This window comes from Musca autumnalis, unplaced genomic scaffold, assembly GCF_047663935.1.
Source record: "Musca autumnalis isolate F117 unplaced genomic scaffold, ASM4766393v1 scaffold_1, whole genome shotgun sequence".
Classification (NCBI taxonomy): Eukaryota; Metazoa; Arthropoda; class Insecta; order Diptera; family Muscidae; genus Musca; species Musca autumnalis.
In genome coordinates, this window is record NW_027411644.1 from 162,483,189 (window position 1) to 162,507,502 (window position 24,314).

At 35.5% G+C, this 24,314-nt stretch overlaps 1 protein-coding gene and 1 long non-coding RNA gene across 3 annotated transcripts in view; one reads left to right on the forward strand and one right to left on the reverse strand.

The window, feature by feature from the left end:
- The window catches only part of kmr (pleckstrin homology domain-containing family A member kramer), a 397,594-nt gene that overhangs the window by 217,442 nt on the left and 155,838 nt on the right, over window positions 1-24,314 (reverse strand). The window lies entirely within an intron of this gene.
- LOC141388664 (uncharacterized) overlaps window positions 10,415-24,314 on the forward strand; it is a 274,677-nt gene continuing 260,777 nt past the window's right edge. The window contains exon 1 of the long non-coding RNA XR_012408912.1: window positions 10,415-10,852. This is a non-coding gene — a long non-coding RNA (uncharacterized lncRNA). The remainder of the gene's footprint in view (window positions 10,853-24,314) is intronic.

The following is a 24,314-nucleotide window of genomic DNA, read 5'->3' on the forward strand; positions in this document are numbered from 1 at the left end:
TCAATTTGTTTTGGTCAATATCCTAAAAAAATAAAAACAAAACATACTAAAACATTTTAATTTGAGAATAACATTTTCAATTCTATTTTTACCCGTTGTAAATCGATTCTCAGTAGGCAGAATCCCAATCCCCAGACTAGCTCTTGGAAACTGGTGAGACACAGTCCGGAGAACGGGAGTCTTGTCATCAAGGTGTCAATAGATACAAAGGGGCCGGAGTGTTTAAGTACTCATGAGGGCAATGCAATTTGGGCTAGGATGGATGAGGTTCCGTAAAACAGTAAAAGAACGACAGCAGCAACCACTTCGAATAATGCAGATAAACCGTAAAGTGGCTGCTGCTGAACACCTACTAGCCCTTACGCAGTCCGAAGTTTACGAACCCTAAGAACCCCATCTATACAAAAATAAGGTTGCAGCTTTCGCAAGGCTACCATCCTCTCATCCACGTACATGCCGTTTGAAAGCCCTGACCCACCAGGCTAAGATGTGGAGGGTTTCGTTAGGGAGATGGGAGAGCTCGTGCCTCGCAATACTAGGATGTGATGTCAATGCTACCATTTTTATTGGGGCAACAGAGACACAAATACCAGAGATGAGTTTGTATTCCAGTTTATTTTAGACATAGTCTTAAAATATGTAACATGGGTAATGAGTACACTTTTCAAAGTACATCAGTGGGGAGGTTATCGATGTAAGCCTTATAAATAAAGACGAATCTCTCATTATTGACTGGAAAGTAATGAGTGATCCTTTTCCAAGCTCTATCGAAGGCATTCGGCAAAGACCGCCAAGGAATCCATAGAAAACTGGATCGCACTGTACCACAATAGCGGCTAAACACCTACTAGCCCTGAGGCTGACATTGCACTAAAGCATGCGACACGGGTTCTGTTATGAGGCTAACTCCTTCAGGTAGGAGAAGTCAGCCGGTTTAGTGGTCAAAGGATCTTGCTAGTCTCAGTAAGATCTGCAGAAGTCTATATAACAAAGTTAATAAATCCAAGTTGTCCACAGCGAAATTATGAAAGCTAAACGCACATCTTGGGATCTGCTTTAGTTAGTCGATAGAATGAGTTAAGGACGTAGCCAGATTACGGGAAGGTATCACATGAACTCTGGTCTAGAGAGCACCCAAGTGTCCAACTGTACGCTACCAGACCACTGGAGATATGAGTGCTCTCGAGGGATCATAAGTGGTCCAAAAATAAGCTACATATGTTCAGAGATTGTATGTGTCAATTTATACACTTCCAAAAGGTTAATGGCAGTTCAGTCTTTCTTCCTATTAAAAACCTTAGAAAGGCTGCTCGAACTTGGAATCAGGGTCAAGTTTTCGAATACTGTTATAAGTTCCACCCAACATGCTTCTATCAAAGACAAATCGGTAGAAACAACGCTAAATGTGGCCGTAAAAATTATCGAGAGAAATATGGAAGGCTCAAACAACACGCTAGCAGCATAACTTGACGTAAAAGGTGCCTTTAATAACGTTAGGCTTGACTTCATCCACACTGATCAACTTGATTGACGGAATACATAGCAGCAGGTGCACATCACCAGATGCCTTTCTATGGCCACCACTGTGGCTTCTAGTGATAAACCAAATACTTAGGGATTTTGATAAGCTACGAATTAAAATGATCGCTTACGCTGACGACACTATCGGAACTCATTCAAACAGTTCTAGTCATACTATCGAGATGTGCGCACAACAATTATCTTGCAATGAACCCATGAAAGGCAGAGCTGGTTCTGTATACGATTAAGAGGAAAGTCAAGTCATTCACCCTACCAACGCTTGATGGAGTCAGCTGGGGGCTCGCTTAGAAGTCAAGTACATCGGTATTAATCTGGACCTCAATTAAAGTGGATAAGGGATTTCAAAGAACTTGCCAAGGGAGGTCTAATAGCTCTATACTCATGCAAGAAAGAATTCCAATGGAAAGAGTTGGGAACTGAGACCACAGGTCATCAATAGGATTTTGATAGTAAGCCCAATTCTAATGGTGTGGTGAAATGCTTTGAGTAAAACATCGTATCTCCACAATCCAAACAAAGTCCAAGGGGAGGCAGCATGGCATCACCTGTGCCATGAAGAGCACCACTCATTGCAGGGACGTACGCAGGATTTCATTTCGGGGGGGGGGCCCAACTTGAGCAAAAATCATGAAAATTTGAAATGTTATTTAGCGTTACGTAAATCTATTTTAAAGGGTTTGTAAGTTGATTTTATACGATATATTGACACAAAGTACATAAATTCAGTAGTATTTAGGGTACAATTTTATTTTTGTACAGAGTATAAAATATACATAAGTTCTCGGATATATAGAATTGAAAACAAGTAAGCCAAGGCTATAGTCGGGTCGGGGCCGACTATGTGATACCCTACACCAATAGTTTAGCGCCTTTGCATCGTCAGAATAACTCAAATAAAAAAATGGAAAAGTGGGATGTACGCCAACCATCAACCATCACATTCCGACCCCTGAATAACATCCGACCATTACCAAAATCAATAGGTTTATTCTTCTGTGGGACACCCATTAACACCCAACATTTCGTGACGATCCAATCAAAATTACGACGTGTAGAGTGATTACAAAAAATTAAAAAGTAGGATGTATTACCGACTATTGCGATATCTCCGTTATTTGGCCACTTACGCCAACATGCTTTACATCATTGTAAAGATGGGATTTTTCTACTTTCATAGTCGGACTTTGCTTTTGGAAGGTCCCCAACCAACGCTGTCATATTCGTCATTATTATTAAAATCGCAAAAATGAAAAGTTGTGTTTTATTACCGGCTATTGCGATATCTTCATTGTTTGACCACCTACGACAACCTACGTTACTTCGTTGCAAAGGTGATATTTTCTACTTTCATTTTGATATACCCCTTATAGATACGGAGATATTCGCTTTGAAATAAAACGTTGACTTTTTCCCCAAATAAATTTCGACCTCTGAATATTATCCGACCATCACCAAAATCAACAGGCTTCTTCCCCTCCGGGACCCTCATCAAATTTGGTGACGATCCGATCAAAATTGCGACCTGTAGCGTGATTACAAGGTTTAGATGGACAGACGGACGGACGGACTGACGGACGGACGGACTGACGGACGGACACACATAGCCAGATCGACTCAGCTCGTCGAGATATTAATTTTGGTATATATAAGTATGGGTCTACGACCATTATTTCGATGCGTTACAAACTTTTTGGCCAAAACCAACTTATAATACCCTCCCCACATAGTGGTGTAGGGTATAAAAACCACATCAAAGTTTTTAATTGTACAACCGCAGAGGATTGCAATAGTTTTTGATATCGCACGATTTTCAGTATTTCGAAGATCTTAGATTAGATTTTGGGTATTCTTTTAATCCGATCCCTATATAACTCTATTCGCGAGTAGGAAAAATTAATTTATACACGGGTTAAATGTGTTGGAAGGTATACCTCGAAAAAGAAGAATAACTCGAATCCGCAAGTGCAGCTTGGACTTCTATATCTAGATATTGTGTCGATAATCTAAGAATAAAATATTATTTTTTGTCGTAAAAACGCCAAATTTTCTTCTTTACTAGAAGTGATAGAGTCTGTACAAGACAATTAAAAACTTCAGAAATTTAAAATCGACTACGACTCATAGATCCTTCTCGCAGTACTGTTTGAGAATACAAAACTCATGTTTGGGCTATGTCAAATCATTCGGCAAACTCTTAGCTAAATCGTGACAAAACACTTTAAGTGGAAAAAATTCCATGATTGTTGTTCCAGCTGTTATAGAAGATGCATTATTTTTTTTCATTTTACGAGTTGACTTTTTTGGACTCGATGACATTAAACACTTTGCTGGACTCAGTTCTTGCAACTTATTGGAACTAGAATTTAAATATTTCTTAAATTAAATGTATTGTTTAAAATGTTATATAAATTTGACATATAACAATATAACCTTAAAGAACCCCACATAATTATTCGCTAATATTAAGCAAATTAATCAAGAAGGATCACTCTTGTACAAAAGAGTTTTATACGTATTTATCATAACTTGTAATTGGTTGGAAACGAACAAAAAAATCGTTAATTTTGATTTCTGAAAAAAATGGAAAAAAAGATATGTGCTCTCAGCCTGTGTTTTCCCCAACAAATATGTATTCAGGAGCTTTTAGAATGTTATGGCCTATCTGGACGAAAATTTGCTAATAAAAATATCGAAAGTTTTGGGATATTTATCTTAACGATTGTGGAAGTTCGGAATACATGCATACGATTTGCTAAAAAAATTAATTTAGATCAAAGCGCAGAAGTGTTAAAATTTTTCGGAGAAATACCTGTAGAAATGGAGCGACAAAGTCATTTTTGGAAATTGATCTTATCCTTTCAATAGTTACCCCATCACAAGCCATTTTAGTTGATCACCGTAGTATTTTGAGCTTTGTCAGGAAGCTTGGACTTGCCCACGAAAAGTAGGATATCGCAGTAAACAAGACTACAATAGTCAACAAGAAAAATGTCCAAAGTATCCTCGAATAGTTTTTAAACAGCATTTATGTTGAACGTTTAAAACGACCCTTTTCGCATTATTTGTTTTCCCGTCTTTAGCAATATTGTAGCCTGCCCTCAGGCAACAGAACTTACATATATGTCATACAAAAAATCGACTAAATATAGAAAATTCATATAATTTCTGAAATTCTAGTCAATAGCTGCTAAACCATTGTGAGTTGAACCATGTTACCTTTACAGAAAATCTTCCAAAAAGTGCGCTTAACAATTCATTGCAACATTCTGAAGATGTAAAATGCTTCCTTCATGTTGTTTCAGCAGTATTTTATGTCACTCTTTTTACATCATGTATATCAAACACCGTTGACACGAATAGATTTTTCTCATATTTGGCAATTAGTGGTGAATTATTGATAGATTTATTACATGATCGTGGAAAAATATTCAAGATACACCGTGATAGAGACATTAGACAAAGGCATGTTTAGATGAATTGTGTATCACATTCAAGCGAATGTTTTTTTTTTTTTCAAAGGTATCATTACGACAAATTTGAAAGTTTGGGAGATATGGTGCAAACTATAGCAAATCTGTGGTACTTTTAGATATTGCATACATCTTATAGCGCTAATGCAGTTTTTCGAGTCGATTTTTTGTATTTCCTATTTTCTTTGTTCCCTTATCTATAAGTTTGCTAAAAAGGTCAAAACTAATTTCGAATTGGTTTCCGAGATGTAGCCCCGATTCAATATTTAGCCATTTTAAAATGAGAACATAAAATCTTAGCTAGATCTGACAGAAGAATACCCAAAATAGTGTTTTTGTCGTTTGGGTCTGTACTTTCATAAAATCCTCGGTAGAAGTTATTTGCACACGACTACCTTAAAAATGTTGGACAGAGTTAGTTCATGATCGGGAAAACATTCAAGTGGATTTGCTAAATATAGCAGATTTTAGCTGCTGTTGACGTAAACAAATTCATTTTACGTAATTTTTTCCCCTACTTTCTGGCAAACAATTTGTCAAACATTGCAAAACAAAATTTTGTGTCAAGCCTCTGAGACAAATTTCTAATTGGCTTTTAAGATATTGTCCACGGAAAACCCTTAATAAATTGTGTCCAATATACATTTTTTATGCACTTCCATTGAGTGTGATGCCTCGATACCTCTATATAGCTCGAATATGACATAACAAACATGAAGTATATCCATTACAGAAGTCGTATATAATAGTCAATTGATATGACATGAAGAATTAATTCAGAAACCATTAGAAGTTTCTCTCCAAAAAAGTATAGGTTCAAACAAAAAAATTGAAAAATTTTCTTAAAAAACTTCTTAATGGTGCTCATTTTCTGAACAGAAACTTCAGAAAAATATAAGTTTTCGTATAAGTTTTCATTTTATTTTAAATCTCCAATCATTAAAAAATGTTTATGAGAAAGAAAATATGTAATAATTTTTTACAGTAGCTTAACAAATTTTGTTCGACCAAACCATTTCGGGGGGGGGGGGGGGGGCGGGCCCCCTGTGCCCCCCCCCCCCTGCGTACGTCCCTGACTCATTGTACTCTACTTGATTTTTATCCATTCAATCTTGTAGTGCAAGAACTGGCCGCCAAGAGTGAACTCCGGTTCAAGGAGATAAATTCATGGCACAGCTCCGATTATGGTCACTCTGCAATTGTACAACGATTGGGATTACCACTGAGATCGGGGGTAATCAGTGATTATGTATCACCACAACTACACTTCGACCACATACACATGGACACATACCCGACAGAGAGGCCTGGACCCACAATTCCAATCGGTATAAAGATATATACAAATGACTCCAATATGGAAACGGGAACAGGAGCAGGCGTCTACACCAATACCCTCAACATACGGCTCTCATACAGGTTGAATTAAAATTTTAGTTTCTTCCAAGCCGATATCTTTGCAATCAGAAAGCAGCAGAACAGGTAGGCAACATGAAAAGGGACATTGTTGGACAGGAGACGATATACGTGGATATTCAAGCGGTCCTTAAATCACTTAGTTCCCATACTATCAAGTCTGCTGCGGTTTTGGACTGTAAGAACGCAGTGGAAAAGCCAAAATCAATCGTTACCTTGTGTTGGGTCGCGGGCCATTGCAAAATTGAAGGAAATGGTATAGCAGATAAACTGGCGCATTGTGGATGGGAGTCAACCGATATGGAAGCCGACAACTCAATAAAGCCACCCTTGTTGCATTTCATACGGCAGTTAGAACAAGGATATCGGGATAAGACTAGCTAGATCTGGCACAATGAACCTAGTAGTGAGGTATCCAAGCAATTTGGCCCATCCTCTCCAAGCGAAGAACTACATATCCATGAAGAAATCTGACCTGAAACAAACGATTGAAATAATAACGGGTCACTGCAGAATAAGATCAATGTGCTGCAAATGAGAAAGACATGATACTGCTGACTACTGCAGGTTGTCCGAAGATGAAGAAGAAACAGATACTATCGAGCACTTAGTATGTCGCTGTCCTGTGCTCACGTCCCGGAAACTGTGAATCAGGATCCAAACTCTGACAACACTCTGCCAAACTGAGCCACTACTTCTTTTTGTCAGTGTCAAATCTGTCTTGATGTATGGATGTACGACGTGGAAAGCCACCAACGGCGCACAGTGGTTCAGAAATCGATTTTCCTGACCAAACCCCCATTTTTTGTCGTCACCGCTTGTTAATTTCTATATGGGATTCGATAGTAAACAAAATGAAAGCAAAAAATTAGATCAAAATAGTGGAAGGGGTGGGCGTGGCGTGCTCCTAAAGACGAAAACTGTTTCCCAATTTTGTTTGGAAAATACGTAATTTTTGAAAATATCTGGAGTAAGAAACAGCTTTTTCTTAGAAACAGATATCATGTTCATTGTTTTTTTGTTAGGTAGGTAGGAAATTTTAGAGAAATTCGAAGTTTAGTGGACTAAAACTTTTAGGGAACAGCTTGGAACAAAGTTCCGTTTTGATAGAATTATGCCCGAGAGTGTCCTCTTTCAGTCCATATACTTTTGTACCCGTCCTGTACCCTCCGTTTAACACTTTTTTTAATATTTTGTAATTACATGTGTAAAAATGTGTGTTTTTCCATACCGTTTTCCATATAAATTATAGCTTATTCACACAAATGGACATTTTTTAATATATGAGTTTTTATAAGAGTTATACGAGTTTTACGAAAACCCAAGGAGTATTTTTCAATTTAGAAAAAAATTTTAATTATTTGAAAAAATGTTTTTTCAAAACAAATTTAAATTTTTTGAAAAAATGTTTCTTCAATGTTTTTTTTTTATTTTTTGTATTTTTATTGCTTTTTTTATTGGGGTTTGACATTTTCAAATAGTTAGAACTTATGAAAAACGTAAAAACACTCATATTTTGATGCAAAATATGAAAAAAACTCAAATTTGTAACTTTGACCATGAATTCCTAGACCGAATTTGGTGGATTTTAATGTGTCGAAAACGTGAAAGTTTTATCTATCGAACAGAAAAATGATTATGAAAATATCTCTATCCGTTCAAAGTTACAGACTTTTGACCGGGAAAAAACGATTCTAAACCACTGTGCGGCGTTACGAAACGATTAAATGTTTTCATTAATTGCTGTCTTCCCTAGATTCTAAGCATATTTTGGCTAATGGATGCGGCATCTTATAACGTGATGAAAACAAAATCACAAAACGAGGTCTACGATGTGATCCGTTCAGCCCTGAAGGAAGAAGGGCTTGGAAGACCAAAGAAAACATGGAGACGTTCCAGTGAAGCCGAAATCAGATCTATCGGATTGACCTTATATTGGAAGTAGATGGCGGTCTCGGTCTCGGTCTCAGTGTATAAAAAAACTCCCTTGTTTAGAAAGTATTCCATATATCAAGTGTCCCGTTATATTAAGTGCGTACAAGCTTAAATAAATATAAAATCCACTTTTATGGGGTAACGAAACGCAGAATGTATGGGTAAAATTGTTGAAGTATTAAAGTTGGATCGTATATACATAGGTCGTAGGACTGTACCAAAACATTGATATATATTGACGATTATTTGTATGATGACATTCTTCTATTTATTTATAACTCAAATTAAAAAATTATAGCAAAGTCGATTAAAAATGTGTCTAAATCAGTAAAAATGCCAATAATCGGGCAGTACCTTTGTAAGTGTGCTATAAAAGAACGTGAAAATATTTTTATATGGCAACCTTATAAGGGGCTAAAGCAAATTATGGTCGTACTTATACAATTTTTTCTCTCAAAATCTTGTTTGTGTCCTTGTACTACTGTGCGATGGTTTACTGGTGTTGAAGGAACTAATTAGGCATATAATAAAAATTGGTCTCAAGTTTGAAAGAGTTTGTGTACTAAGCGCAGTGATATGTCCATCGAACTATAATATTGTTCCTTAATAATTACCGTGGCGCCTAATAGTATGCAACACACTATATGATAACCTTTATCTAACATCTGTTGGATTTTAAAATTGTTTTTTTTTTTCAATATTCACTGGAAAAGGGGATAAAAACCCAAAACTAATTTATATTTTAGCACACTACCAAATTAGGTCAAGACAAAGCACGCGTGTTTTCAAATATTTTCAAACTTAAAATCTTTATATTTTTTGATACATGTATATTATTATGAATATTATAATCTAACATCAAAAAATATGACCCATATATCAAAACTACATAATTACATAACAAATTATATATGTAATTAAAATTATAATTTAAATAAAACATATATTTCTATGATCTGTAGGGTAATCGCCTACATATCTGAAGATCAAATGATTACTGAAACTTCGAAAAGAGTAAGAGTAAGAGAAAATATTTTGTTTATAAATACAAAAAAAAAAAAACAAAAACGCTACGGATACAGAGCTCATCTGGACTCAAATTAATTAAAAAAAACTAGCCTACAGATACAATTATGTATAGATTAACACCTTACTTTCAATTTCATTAGTGTTGTTTTTTCATTTATTCAATTAAAAAATGAAACATCATTAATAACCGAAAAATTTCTACACGAAAACAAATACGTAATTAAAATATTTAGCAACAAAACAACAACAATACTGTTTTTGAAACATATACAACATTTAAAACTAAAAAAAAAAACACCATAACCTATGTATCATATTCACAAAGTTTGGCTTGGCAGTTTTAAAGTAGACAACAAAATGACCACCATATCGGATAGATTTCAACATTTAAAAATAGAAGAAGAGCTTCCGGCGTTTGTGAAGATTAATCAATTGGCTTAATTACATTGGGTCGGTTTTAGTGGAGTCAAAATAGTAAAAATACACTAACAATTAACACATTTAAATATGCACATGTATGGACATGCATGTGGAGAGGAACTTGACATGAAACTCTAAAAATGTAAACAGAGAAACAATTATCAGCCTATATAAGATGGTGAGTGACTGATTGATCTCCAATAAGGGACGCTATTAGTGAGTGATTGGGGGAGGGGGATTTTGAAAATTCATTCTAGGGAGGTGTAAAGCGTTCAAAACAGTCTTAAATGGTATATTGTTATAACACGACATCTATACTTCCACAATTAAACACAAAAATATGACCTCGTTATATTCAATTTCTCAGCTACATAAAGCGTTAACAACCATAATTCCCAATAACAATAAAATATCAATTGGCTTCTATTGTAAGTCTCCAACAAATCACTTCGAACTAACCATTGCAACAACAAATTATCTCAAAACACTCACACCAAACAGGCCACTAATAGAATTAGAAACCTATTTTAATTAAAAAAAAAATAACTTGGTTAATGATAGGGGTTCGGAAAGAAACACTCACAAAACCAAAACACAGAAGTCGTGCCAAAACAAGTCGAAAAGAAATAACAATTTATTCATTTTATTGAAAAAAAATATTTTACAAATTGATTGAAAACACGAAACAATAAATCTAAGCCCAAATTTTTAATTGTGGCCCAAAAAAAAAAAAAAGAACGACAACTAACAACACACGCCAGCCTACCGGTCGGTCCGTCAGTCTTTTGGCCATCTAACTATCCCGGCAACAAGATAAAAGAATGGTTGGTAGCTGCTAGAAAGCAATCAAAATTACATTGAAACCAGGTGCTTGGTTGGTTTTTTGGCTTTTACATGAATGGCGTTAAAATTGAAAACTTTTACCACACAGGCAAACGATTCAACCAGCCGGCCAGCCGACCAACCAACATCCCAACCATCAGACCAAATCTCTTTCTAATTTCCGTTTGAATGGCTTCGAACCAAAACAAATTCAGTGAGTGAGTGCTTTTCATTGTCTTGTTCAGTTACAAATAAATTTTATTATCGTTAACAATTTACAATTGAAGTAAAGCTTTACAACACCACCAAATCAATGCCGGCATCATAGTCGTCATCATGGTGTCCGCCATTGACTATACAAACAACTACCAGCACAACTGAAACTCCAAACATACACGCACACATGTTACCTCGAAATTGGTTTTTGTTTTTTTTTTTTTTTTGGTATTGAATTTCAAATGATGCCACTTTGGTTTCAATTTCAATTTTAACTACATCTACCACACGCCACAGCTTGTCCATTTGTCCAGCCTTGCATCGATATTGAAATGTGCTTTGTCTGCTGGTATTTCGGGAGGGAGAAGGTGGATGAATGGATGGATGGGTGCGTTTCCCAGTTTTATACAAAATAATTAACAAGCTTAAGTGCTGTAACGTTGTTTAAAAACGTATAAGGAAGTAAAATCTGGTATTCAGTTTAATGCGTTTTACATAAAGTCAATAAAAATGACAGGAATTTATTTTAAGTGATATTTAAAAGATTTAAGGGGGACACACTTGTTTTCTATAAAAAATAGTGGGGCATTCTAGTCCGATTGGGTAACTAGTTAACGATGGAATTACCAGCATTTGTTGGTAACATGGGTATTTTAAAGAGTCCATAATTTTTCCGATAATAACAGAGTCTCAAAAAAGAATTAACAATGCTATTATGCCAAAAACAAATTTAAAATTCTTTTTCCAACTTCCCTAAAATAAATTTAAACGATTTCTTCGTATTTTATATCATATTTCCGAATGATATTGACCGTAGAATTTTAAAGAACTGATGAACCATTTTGTCACTTAGCATGGCCTTACCCAGGACCACAACGAGTACCTTCGGTAAACATTTCAAAACTATTTTCGAAAAGCCCCTAAATGGAACTACAGCGAACATTTTGAACTTTTGTGAGAAAGGTACCCCAATTTTTCCGAAATAGACCTTCTACGATGTGCAAAGTTTCGGTCAAATCGGATACTCAATTATTACGTCATCGGGCTCATCAGTAGCTCTAGTTTGTGCCGACAGGGATTCTTTGTGTTATTGGGTCATTATCACAAGAAGCATGGACTTACTCCCGAAAAATATTGTACCGTCCGACATTTTAGTCTTCTATGGAAATACCTTTTGGTATTCTCTAGGTAGACCTTTTGATCTTCTATAGAAAGGCCTTTTGGGCTTTTATAGAAAAACCTTTCGGTCTTCTGTAGGTAGACCTTTTGGTCTTCTATGGAAATACCTTTTGGTCTTCTATAGGAAGACCTTTTTATCTTCTATAGGAAGAAGGTAATTAAGTATTTTATAAAAATACATTCTGGTCTTCTATAAAATGGCATTTTTCCGATAGATATTCTTCTTTATGAAGACATCCTTCTGATAGAAGACATTTCAGTTTTCTAAAAAAAAAGAACTTCAGTAGTGCGATTCCGACAAAAAATCGGTAAAATTAAAATGCTTATAATTTCGGTAATTAACGAAATTCTTCGTTAAGCTAACAACCAAAACAAGTAAGCCAAGGCTATAGTCGGACGGGGCCGAGCATGTGATACCCTACACCTTTACCACTGGGAATTAGCTTTTCACAAATCATCATTTCTTTATGGAACAAATAAACTTATTGTAAGAAATAACTTTGTGGATTCTGGTACAGTATCACACCAAGCTTAAATAATAATATAATAATTGTTTCACAAACATCTCAGAAGGGACAAGGGAGACTTCTCTCATATCAATGAGTGAGTGTACCCCGATTCATATTCGCTCAATGATATGGGACCCACAGCTTATCTCCGAGTGCGAACGGCGTGCCCGAAGACACCACTTGTAGAGAAGTTTTATATGGCTGAAATACTCAGAAAATGTCGCAATCCTGACTGAAGGATACTTTGCCACCGTTGAAAATTTGATTTTACCTGGCTGGAGAATCGTTTTGCAAAAAGGTGGCAAAGCGACCCATGCTGCAATGTACATATGTATAAAAATCCAATTGGACAATTAAAACGTTGGGGCACCATATAATTTGCAATAATGCAAATGTGGTTCACTACACAAAACACATTATATATTAAGCAGTAGGCACATTATCTAGCAGACACGTGATTGCAATTTGCATCAGGGGAAAGATCATTAGGTCTATTTCCATATGTAGTCTAATTTTCACACAAAAGTTGTGGTCCATTTAACCCTCCAAATAGCAAGCTTCTTACCTTATTACCTTATTTAAAATTTCGAGGCTATCGGACTACTATTGCGACCTACAGAGCAGCTAAAAAATCGGATAACAATTATGTTTTTGGTCCATTTCACCCGCTAAATATTTCACGATGATCACCAATTAAAATAGCGATCTATTCTGATGTGAAACCGACCTCCATACCAAATTTCGTGACGATCAGTCCATAATTGCGGCCTGGAGTTTGATTACAATTTATAATGGACAACGGACACACGGACGGACGGACACACATCTCAAAATCGCTTTATCTCGCCGAGATATGAAGATTGGTATACCACATTGGGGGTCTCCGACGAATATTTCGCGGTGCTACATGAATTTTTACCAAAACAAACTTATAAATACCCTTTCCACATAGTGCTGTAGGGTATAAAAAAAGTTGTCGCTAATTCACCTTTTATTGATACTTTTAATTTATAATTTTGAGTTTTAATTTTTCCGATTTTTATCGGTTATTCAAACAATGAGTTACAGAATTCCAATACTGGTCCTCTGTATGAAAACCGTCTAGTCTGCTATATGAAGGCTTCGTGGTTTTATATAAAAAGACATTCTTCCTATAGACATATTTTAGGAAGATATGCTACAGATAGAAAACCTGAAAAAACTTTTTGGTATTCTATACCAAGACTCACTGGTTCTCCAAATGAATTGGATTTCTATATGAAAAACACTCAATAAGTTACAGAGAGTTTTTATGGTATTTCTGGTCTTCTATCTATACTTATAAAAGAGTTCAGTAATGATGACTCACTGACTCACTGATTCACTGACTCACTGACTGACTGACTGATAATCAACGCCCAGACTAAACGGCTAAAGCTAGAATCTTGAAATTTTGGGTGAGGGTCACTCTTGGTCCGAAGGTGTCAGATAAGGCTGGATTTTTGGAAATTCGAACTAGAACTGTACTAAAAGTACTAAAAGGTACTAAATATGGTACCCTTTGTATTAGGCAAACGCGAAGAGCTAGAATTCTGAAATTTGGAATGAGGTTCACTGATGGAGAGTTAGAAAGGTGTACCAAATGGTTTTTGGAAATTCGAACTATAAGTGTACGAAAAGTACTAAAAGTTACTAGATTTAGTACTATTTGGTATTACGTGAACGGATAGAGCTAAAATCTTGAAATTTGGAATGAAAATCAAGGTTTAGAAGATGAGTTGATAAAGGAGGTGGCTTTGAAAACGTGTACTCATGTGTACGAATAGTACTAAATGGTACTAAATTTGGTACAATTTGAATTTGGGCGATCCTATAAAGTTGGAATTCTGAAATTTGGAATTACTATTACTGTTGGAGCATAGGTTTGAGATATGGAGGTAGTTTTCGAAATTCGTACATATGGCTACGAAAGGTACTAAATAGTACCAAATAAGGTACAATTTGGATTTGGGGGAACGGATTCAGCTGGAATCCTGAAATTTAGAATTAGGATAACAGTCGGGGTGTAGGATAGAGGTATTTTGGAAATTCGTACTTTTGGGTACGAAAAGTACTAAATGGTACCAAATTTGGTACAATATGAATTTAAGTGATCGGATAGAGCTGGAATAGTGAAATTTGGAATTAAGATTACTATTGGAGTGTGGGATTGGGATACTTTTGGAAATTCGTACTTATGGCAACGAAAAGTACTAAATGGTACCAAATTTGGTACAATTTGGATTTGGGTGATCAGATACATTTGGAATCCTCAAATTCGAAATTAAGATTACTTTTGGAGTGCTGGATAGAGGTAGGTTTGGAAATTCGGACCTATGGGAAAAAAGTACTAAATTGTACTAAATTTGGTACAATTTTGATTACGGTAATCTGATGCAGCTGTAATTCTGAAATTTGGAATTAAGATTACTGTTGGCGTGTAGGATTGAGGTAGTTGTAGTTATTCGTACTCTTGGGTACGAATAGTACTAAATAGTACCAAATTTGGTACAATTTGGATTTGGGTGAACGGTTATAGCTGAAATTCCGAGAGGATTGATAAAGTTTTGGAAATTTTTAGTTATGGGTAGGAAAAGTACTAAATTTGGTACAATTTAGATTTCAATGATGGGATACATTTGGAATCGTGAAATTCGGAATTAAAATTGCTGTTGGAGTGTTGAAAGAGGGAGGTTTGCAAATTCGTACTTTGGATACGAAAAGTACTAAATGGTATCAAATTTGGTACAATTTGGACTACTGTGATCGGATGCAGCTGTAATCCCGAAATTTGGAATTAAGATTACTGTTGGCGTGTAGGATTGAGGTAGTTGTAGAAATTCGTACTCATGGGTACGAAAGTACTAAATGGTACCAAATTTGGTACAGTTTGCATTTTGGTGAACGGATATAGCTGGAAACCCGAGATTTGGAATAAGGAGTACTGTTAGAGTGTAGGATTGATAAAGTTTTGGAAATTTGTAGTTATGGGTAGGAAAAGTACTAAATAGTACTAAATTTGGTACAATTTGGATTTCAGTGATAGGATACATTTGGAATCGTGAAATTCGGAATTAAAATTGATGTTGGAGTGTTGATAGAGGTAGGTTTAGAAATTCGTACTATGGATACGAATGGTACCAAATTTGGATTTGAGTTATCGGATATATCTGGAATCCTGAAATTCGGAATTATGCTTATTGTTTGAACATAGCACTGTGGTAGTTTTGAAAATTTGTACTTATGGGTACGAAAAGTACTTAATGGTACAAAATTTGGTACAATTTGGATTTCGGTGATCTGATGTAGCTGCCATCCTCAAGTTTGGAATTAAAATACCTGTTGAATTGTAGGATTGATAAAATTTTGGAAATTTTTAGTTATGGGTAGGAAAATTACTAAATTGTACTAAATTTGGATTTGAGCGAATGGATAGAGTTGGAATCAAGAAATTTGGAATTAAGATTACTGTAGGAGTGTAGGATTGAGATATGGAAGTAGTTTTTGAAATTCGTACTTATGAGTACGAAAAGTACTAAATTTGGAACAATTTGGATTTAAGCGAACGGCTAGAGCTGGAATCTTGAAGTTTGGAATTAAGATTACTGTTGGGGTGTAGGATTGAGGAAGTTTTGGAAATTCGTACTTATATGTACGAAAACTACTAAACGGTACTTAATTTGGCACAACTTGGATTTGAGCGAACGGGTAGAGCTGGAATCAAGAAATTTGGAATTAATATTACTGTTGGAGTGTAGGATTGAGATATGAAAGAAGTTTTGGAAATTCGTACTTATGAGTACGAAAAGTACTAAATTTGGTTCAATTTGGATTTGAGCGAACGGCTAGAGCTGGAATCTTGAAGTTTGGAATTAAGATTTCTGTTGGGATGTAGGATTGAGGAAGTTTTTGAAATTCGTACTTATATGTACGAAAAGTACTAAACGGTAGTATATTTGGCACAACTTGGATTTGAGCGAACGGTTAGAGCTGGAATCTTGAATTTTGGAGTTAATATTACTGTTGGGGTTAGTTTTGGAATTGCGTACTTATGCTTACAAAAAGTACTACATTTTGTACAATTAGGATTTGGGTGAAATTATAGCGCTCGAATCCTAAAATGTGGAATTAGGTACACTTAGGGGTACGAAATGGTTCCATGTATGGTACAATTTTGTATTGGATGAACGGATAGATCTGGATTCGTGAGATTTGGAATTAAGATTACTGTTATCATTTGCTTATAACGTCCGATTTCAGAAATATGTGCCATAAATATACGAAAAGTTGTCAATGGCACAGGATTTGGTACAATTTGTTATTATGTAAAGGGAATTTTGAAATAATAGGAGGAGGTTCGTATTTATGTATTTACATGTAAAGTACTTAATAGTTCTATAATTGGTTTTAGGGAAAGAGATAGAGCTGGAAATGAGGATGGCGGTTGTTGGGTTAGGCCGTATTTGCGCTGAGAACCTCAATTAAAATATCTCAAAAAATGTGGATTGCTCTTGATGTGTAGGCGTGACGAAAATCGAACTAAAGTGGTACGTATTAGTACACAAAATGTTTCCACCATTCTATATTATATATTGTTTATTTGTTTTGTATATTTAACGCATACGAAGTAGCGGGCACTTTGCTAGTAAAATATATAGGGCCTTCTTAAGTAGACCTTCTGCTCTTTTGTAAGCAGAAGAAAAAATTTGGTCTTCTATAAAAATACTATCGGTTTCGGCTTCCTATAGTTATTTTTCGGAATTATCTTCTGAGGGATGACTTCTGATCTTCTATAGAAAGATTTTCTCCTCTGAGGTATGCACAAGTCATATCAGAATTCGCTGTATTTAAGATTGAGTTTTGACACAAGCTAGCTCCAGTCACTCGCTTTTATTCAAATCTACAAAATTCCACCGGGAGCAGATCTTTCTCTACTTATTATAAATCTGTAGTATTCTTATTAAATATTCCGCCTAAAAATATATTGATGCCTTTCAGGTACCTTAAACAAAATCGGTTATACATTGGAAATAAAGATGGCGTTGTACTTTTAATACAAACGTATTTTTTAGAAACTCGACCTTCGAAATAATAACGAACCTATTGTAAAAATTTTAGGAACCTAGCATAGGCTATTCGTCTGATGTTTGATGAATAGTCAATCAATCAGTCACTCAATCTAGTCCAGCGAATATCCAAAACCACCTGCACACATTAGTAAACCTTATTATTGTATAGGAAGAATTTCTGCCCTAAGGTACGCGCAGGTCAAGTCAGAGTTCGCTGTATTTAAGATTGAGGTTTGACACAAGCTAGCTTCAGCCACCGGATTTTAATCAAATCTACAACATTACACCTAGAACAGATCTTACTGTTACTGTTCCGCCTAAAAATATGCTCACCAATTTGCTTTTGAGGCATCTTAAATAAAATCTGTTATACATTTGAAATTTAGATGGCGTTGTACTTTTAATACAAACGTACTTTTTAGAAATTAGACCTTCTTAATATAGACCAATTTAATATCTCGCCTAGAAATACTCGTATGCCCACAAATTAGTCTTTCTTAACTATCTATATAAAAGCAAAGTGAAATCTGAAATACAGACGGCGTTGTAAAATATAAATTTATGATCTTTTTGCAACTTCTGACACTTGTAAGGCCTTTAAACTTTTTGCAAAATTTCTGGATCACAGCGTAAGCTTATTGATTAATAATGTAACTATTTTATATAGCCAATGTTGGCACATTAAGGTTCAGATTTACGACCTGACTTTGTGCTTTTAAGTTATCTATAATTGGAAACTATCTTGAAACTACATTGCTGCAGATATTTTCGAAGTTCTTAATCTTCCTCAATAGTTCGCCGAACTTAATGCCTTTGCTTTGATTTCACAATTTATTCTCAACGAATTTCCCTTACATCTTAATTAAAGATAATTCGAACTACAATTTGGCACGTGCTACAAAGAAATAATTTCCAATATTGCATTCCAGAGGAAAAAGAAATACATCAAAAACAGATCTACAAACATATATAGTCCTCTTTAATCCAATTACGATTACATAATAGATTGCAATTTATTGTAAATGTACATATGTACGTATAGACAACAAGTCTGAGACAAGTTGAAGCCATTCAGATGGCATTCACCCAATGTACAATCAACGAATGAAATCAATCGCGCACAAAGGCCATCACGGACATTGTAAAATGTATCCATCCGCCATCATTTGTAATTGTTGATTAATGAAGTTCTCCAGCTCTAGCTTTAATCTAAAATATATTCTTTTTTATTGGCATTTGGTAACATGTTACCATGGCTATGGCTTTTCTTACGCCATTGTATTAATAATAGTTTTCTATGGTGTTATTGACAGTTTTTGTGTTGTCGACTCAAGTAATTCAATTGAAACCATTTTTTAGAGTATTTCAAACATAAGGGAAAAGATATCCAACTTCTTTGGATTTCTATATATTTTCTGATGAAAAGAAAAATCAAAATGAACAACTTTCAATGTGCTGGCTGGCTTCCTCATAAGGAGATGGAGAAAAAAATCGACAACAAGATAACAAGAAAATCGTGATTATTTGTCTATGACACCAATGGCGGATACAATAATGACAACACTACGCCAATCACTTGATGAACGATGACAATTTTTGTTCACAGCAAGTATTGCGTTTCAATTTGAATCGATTTTGTGATTTTTTTAGTTACTGTCCGTCTTTCGATCTTTAAAAAGGTTATTAAAAAGGAATGGGATAAAATAAAAACGAAGTCAAAGGGATGTAATGATGGCTCAAAAATGCGAATTTGTTACAGTGACTGACTCATTTACAAATACAATGTGAAAGGGTACGAAGTATTCATAAATTATTGATATTTTGTTCTATAAATATGTCTGTCATAAAAGCGACACCTCAAGTCCAGCATTTATGTGTTACGCATGTGCATACTTTCAGGCGCCAAATATTGGAAACAAACAAAAAATCTTGGTTTTTGTCTGTGAAAATAAGTTTGAGCCGAAAGTTTGAACGGCGATTGTAACAATCAATCGTGAGTTCAAGCCTCTCACCAGACAACATTGAATTTCCAACAGTAAACTCATTAGCGGCTTTCATTTCCTCAGTATTTTAGACATATACAAGTATTCCTCAAGCGTTCACATGCCATTTAAGCTCGACGGGCTGTCGTCCCTCAAAAGAATGTAAAGTTATTAGTTTCCACTAAAGAAGTTCAACATTCTGGGATCTTTATTACAAAAAATCGATTCTCTCACTTCATAACCCTTCTGTGATACAAATCAGAAAAAATATTCCAAATTAAATCCCCCCATCATCAATATCCAACCATCCGTGTTAGTGGCGTTGTGTTGGGGGCGCTGTCATTAATGTTCAATAAAGCAACGGCAAAGCGGTAAAGCGACAAACTAACTTTACTGACAGCTACCACCATTCCGTGAAGTGAATTGGAGTGACGTTTCTGTTCTTTGTTATTGTATTTGTTTTTTTTTTGTCTAGAACATTTTGTGTTGAAATGAAGCCAATTTGTGTAACACAGACGCAGTCAGTCAACAACAAATCAACCGTATTTTGTCATCATTTCGTGAAATGAAAACTTTGTTGTTCCCACTACCACGAAATTGTTGTAATTAAATGAAAATGTTTATTTTGCGTGTTACTAAATCCGCATTGCATTTCGTTTTATTCCATGGTTTAAATGGTAATTTCAATAGTTCAACATGGTTCAATTCGAATCGAATTGTAACAAATTGTAATGCATTTTAAGCGGATTTTTTGTTTTGTGAAGTGATCTGTTTTAGAATCAAGCGGTTGTTAAATGCAATCTCATGAAATTGTATAACATTTCGAGGCAAGCGATAGGGGAAATTAATGTGGGAATAATAGGGTGATCGAAATTATTTGAAAAAAAATATATATACAATTTAGGAGGAATACTCATTATTGCTACTGAAATATACTTACATATTACCCTTCACAGTGTTTCGTACCTCTTATAATCATTTCTTCCTTTACTTCACTTCAAATTAATGAACTTATATAGTTAACCGGCATTTACTATTTAAATATTCCGCCCAAAAGTATGCACAGCAGTTTTGGTTTTTTCAGGCAATTACTTATCACCATATTACTAAAATTAAACATGAAGTATAGATGGCGTTCACACAATGTACGACAATTTTTCTCGCTTCGCACCCTTCTTGGTCTAATCTCCTCTATAATCAGTTTCGGCTGGACTTTTATGGTTAGTAGGTTAGTCACTAGGTCATAATAATACCGTATTTATATAGACCTGATTTCTACTTTGTTCAATTCGTTCTACGTTGAATTTTTTTTAATTTATTAGGTGAGAAGTATAAAAAAGGTACTTATTTTCGGACCAATTAAGTCCTTTTTCGAACTTTATGTAAGTTTGAAAGAAATATCATGAAATTAAAAAAAGATTGGCTGCATCCTTCTAGAGTGCGCACCATTCATTTTATCAAATGGTCGTAATGGTTTTAAGAGCTTTCAGGTCATATGACTATAAAATATACTTCAATAAGCTGAGTATGTAATTGCCTGAATAAGGTCTCTTTGTTCCAAGTTCCAACGTTTTGCTTATAAATAACATCTGAATAGAAAGATCTTTAACTCTTGGCATGTACCTAATCATACAATATTCTGTTCGAAAAAAAATACAAACGAATTCATCCGTGTAAATCGTTTCATGGCATATACGATACGAACGAAAGCTTTCAATTGACCTTTGGGGCTTTAAACCCATAAAATACTACAAAGGTCAGATATTTCAGAATTGGAAATTAATCAGGTGTTAAGGGAAGAAATATACATATATGTATGTCCTGTTGTGTGTGTGGAAAAGATCGGATATACAGCTGTAACAGGTGGCTTGTTTTGATCGTGATTGTACCTAGAGTTACATTTGAAGGCGTGACACGTTCGTGCCAATTTCTGACTTGGAAATTAATCAGGTCAGGAAAGCTACATATTTTTGCTGTTGTTCATGTGGAAAAGGGCAGTTTTCAGATATAATTACTTTCTTCACCATTAAAAAGTTAGCATGTGCTATACGCTGCTTCTTGCAAGGCGTTCTACCTCCAATCACTTTATGTTTTATGACAAGCTTCAACAAGAACTATGAGTGTATACTGCTTTCGGGCCTGCTAAGAACAATCACTTCTTAAAGCACGCAATCTACGGGACACACAAATCGAAATATCATTCTTTCTTTTTATACAGATATCAGAGCCCTCTTCGTCATTAAAAAAATGCCTGGTCAGACATGGAAATTAATTTGAAATACGTGAATCCTTTTGATCTACCAAGACAATCTGGTGTCAAAACAGACAAGCTTCTAGATTCAAAAATAAAAGAGGGGTTTTTGATTGTACCTAGAAATTGTATGTGAACACGAACAAGTACATGTGACAGGTTCTTTCTCTCTTTGTGACTTAAAGAAACAATAAAGGCCTGCGTACATAAGCTGCTCTGCCTGATTGCCTTGCTTTTCTGCTTCATTTTTGACATAATAAAAATAAAAGAATAAAGAAGGCCGAGGAAATTTCGAACTGGGTTGCCCTTTTCTTTTTTATTCTTTTATTAGAAGTAAGCAAGGTAAGCAGGCAAGGCAGCTTATGTACGCAGGCCTTAACGCCTTAATGATCACAGAAAATTAAAAAAAAACCTCTAGGGGAAATCCGTCTTTCAGTTACCCATAATGTGCTTCTGTTACGCCTTCTACGACAACACTGTGTTTCGTGACAAGTTGACTTTTTAAAGTCGTACTTATATCTGCTCCCTTGACGTTGTTCAGTTTGAAGAAAACTATGACCTGTTATGATTCAGTTACAGGGGGTACTTGTTGTCAAGCAAGGTCCTTCCCTAAACGGCGTGTTTTCAGTGCGTAAACGTGGCTAGCAAACAAATTGAATACACACTATGCATGCGTGACACGTTCGTGCCTGCTTTTGCCTCAGATAAACTATAACGCCTTAAAGCACGAAAGCAGATGGACCGACTAATAACAATATTTGTCTGTCTGTTGAATTGGGAAAACTACACGAGAAGCAGATATAAAGATATTAAAACCAGCTTCGCCATTACAAATCGACAAAATTATCTTGCATTAATTGTGTTTCGCTACAAATAGGGTTTCTATCGTACCTAGAATTTAAATACGACACGGTCGCGTGACAAGTTATTTCCTTTGTTGACTTAGATAACAATGACATCTTTACGCTGGACATAAAAATCAAAATATTTGTTTCTTCGTCAGAAATTCGGCATGTTTTCAGTGGCACGCACGCGTGACACGTTCGTGCTTGCTTAGTGATAAAGAGAAACTACACTATTTGTATCTTTGTTGAATTGGGAAAGCCGAACGAGCAGAAGATATACCGACATGAAAGTCATATTCGCCATTAATCGTGCTTGTTGTCACGGCTCTTCCAAAAACTTCGGGGCAAGTGGAGTTTTTGAAGTCATCATGCTCAATTTTGTTTCTATGAAAATGTGAAATGACTTAGATAACATTGACGTCTTTACGCTGGAAATGAAAATCAAAATACTTGTTTCTTCTTCAGAAAATCGACATGTTTTCAGTTGCACGCATGCCTGACACGTTCGTGCTTGCTTGGTGATATAGAGAAACTACACTATTTATATCTTTGTTGAATTTGGAAAACCACACGAGCAGCAGATATACCGATAAAAAGTCATATTCATCATTAACCGGGCTTATTGTCACGGCTCTTCCAAAAGCTTCGGGGCAAGTAGACCGTTTGATGTCATCAAGCTCAATTCTGTTTCTATGAAAATGTGAAATGACAAATGTTATAAAGCAAATGAATGTAAATAAAATTCAGCCCCTGATTACACTTGAGTTAACACCAAACACACAACATAAATTAGTGACACTTTCGTGCCTCCTTTTGACTGGGAAAAATTATTATATTTGAGATTACAGGGACAAAATTGAGCGTTTCGTCACGATCTTCTTGTCAAACAAGATCTCTTCAATGCGTGATCGTACCTAGAACATGTGCAGTGCCTGTGTTTGTCCCTGTGTTAATTAGGAAAGGGACAGACTGATAGTTTAAAAGCCCCCTTAGTAATTACAAATTCACAAAGTTCTGTTAGAGTTCGTCCGCTATTTCATTTACTGAAAGTGATTTACCCTAACGTGCTTCTAGTTCTCCTCCAAAAACTTAGTGCTTCCTTACAAATGGACTTTTGAAGTCCTGATTACAGTTAAGTCCAAACACGCAACATACATGCGTGACACTTTCGTGCCTCATTCTGACTGAGGAAAATAATGTAGTTATAGAGCCCACAAGGAAGGAAGGCCGGCCAAGATATTTGAGATTACAGGTAGAAAAGTGAGCGTGTCGGAAGGTGCTTCTTGTCAAGCAAGACCCCTTCAATGTTATCAGTGCATGTGCTGAACATGTACTATGCATTCGTGACACATTCGGGCTTTCTTTTGACTTAAAGAAACAATAAAGTCTTAAGGCAAGAAAGCTACTGGACCCAATAATAAACGTTCGGGTATGTTCGTGGAAGGTACTTTTAAAGTAATTTGTGTAATCTTTCGATGTTAAATATCATCCCAGAAAAAATTCGGATCCGGTAGTCTGCGGTGGAATTTTCTTTATTTTTTGGACCTGTAGATGTCCACAGCCAACGAAACTGGGTGGAACCCATCGATTTGCATTCACTTTACTGAGATC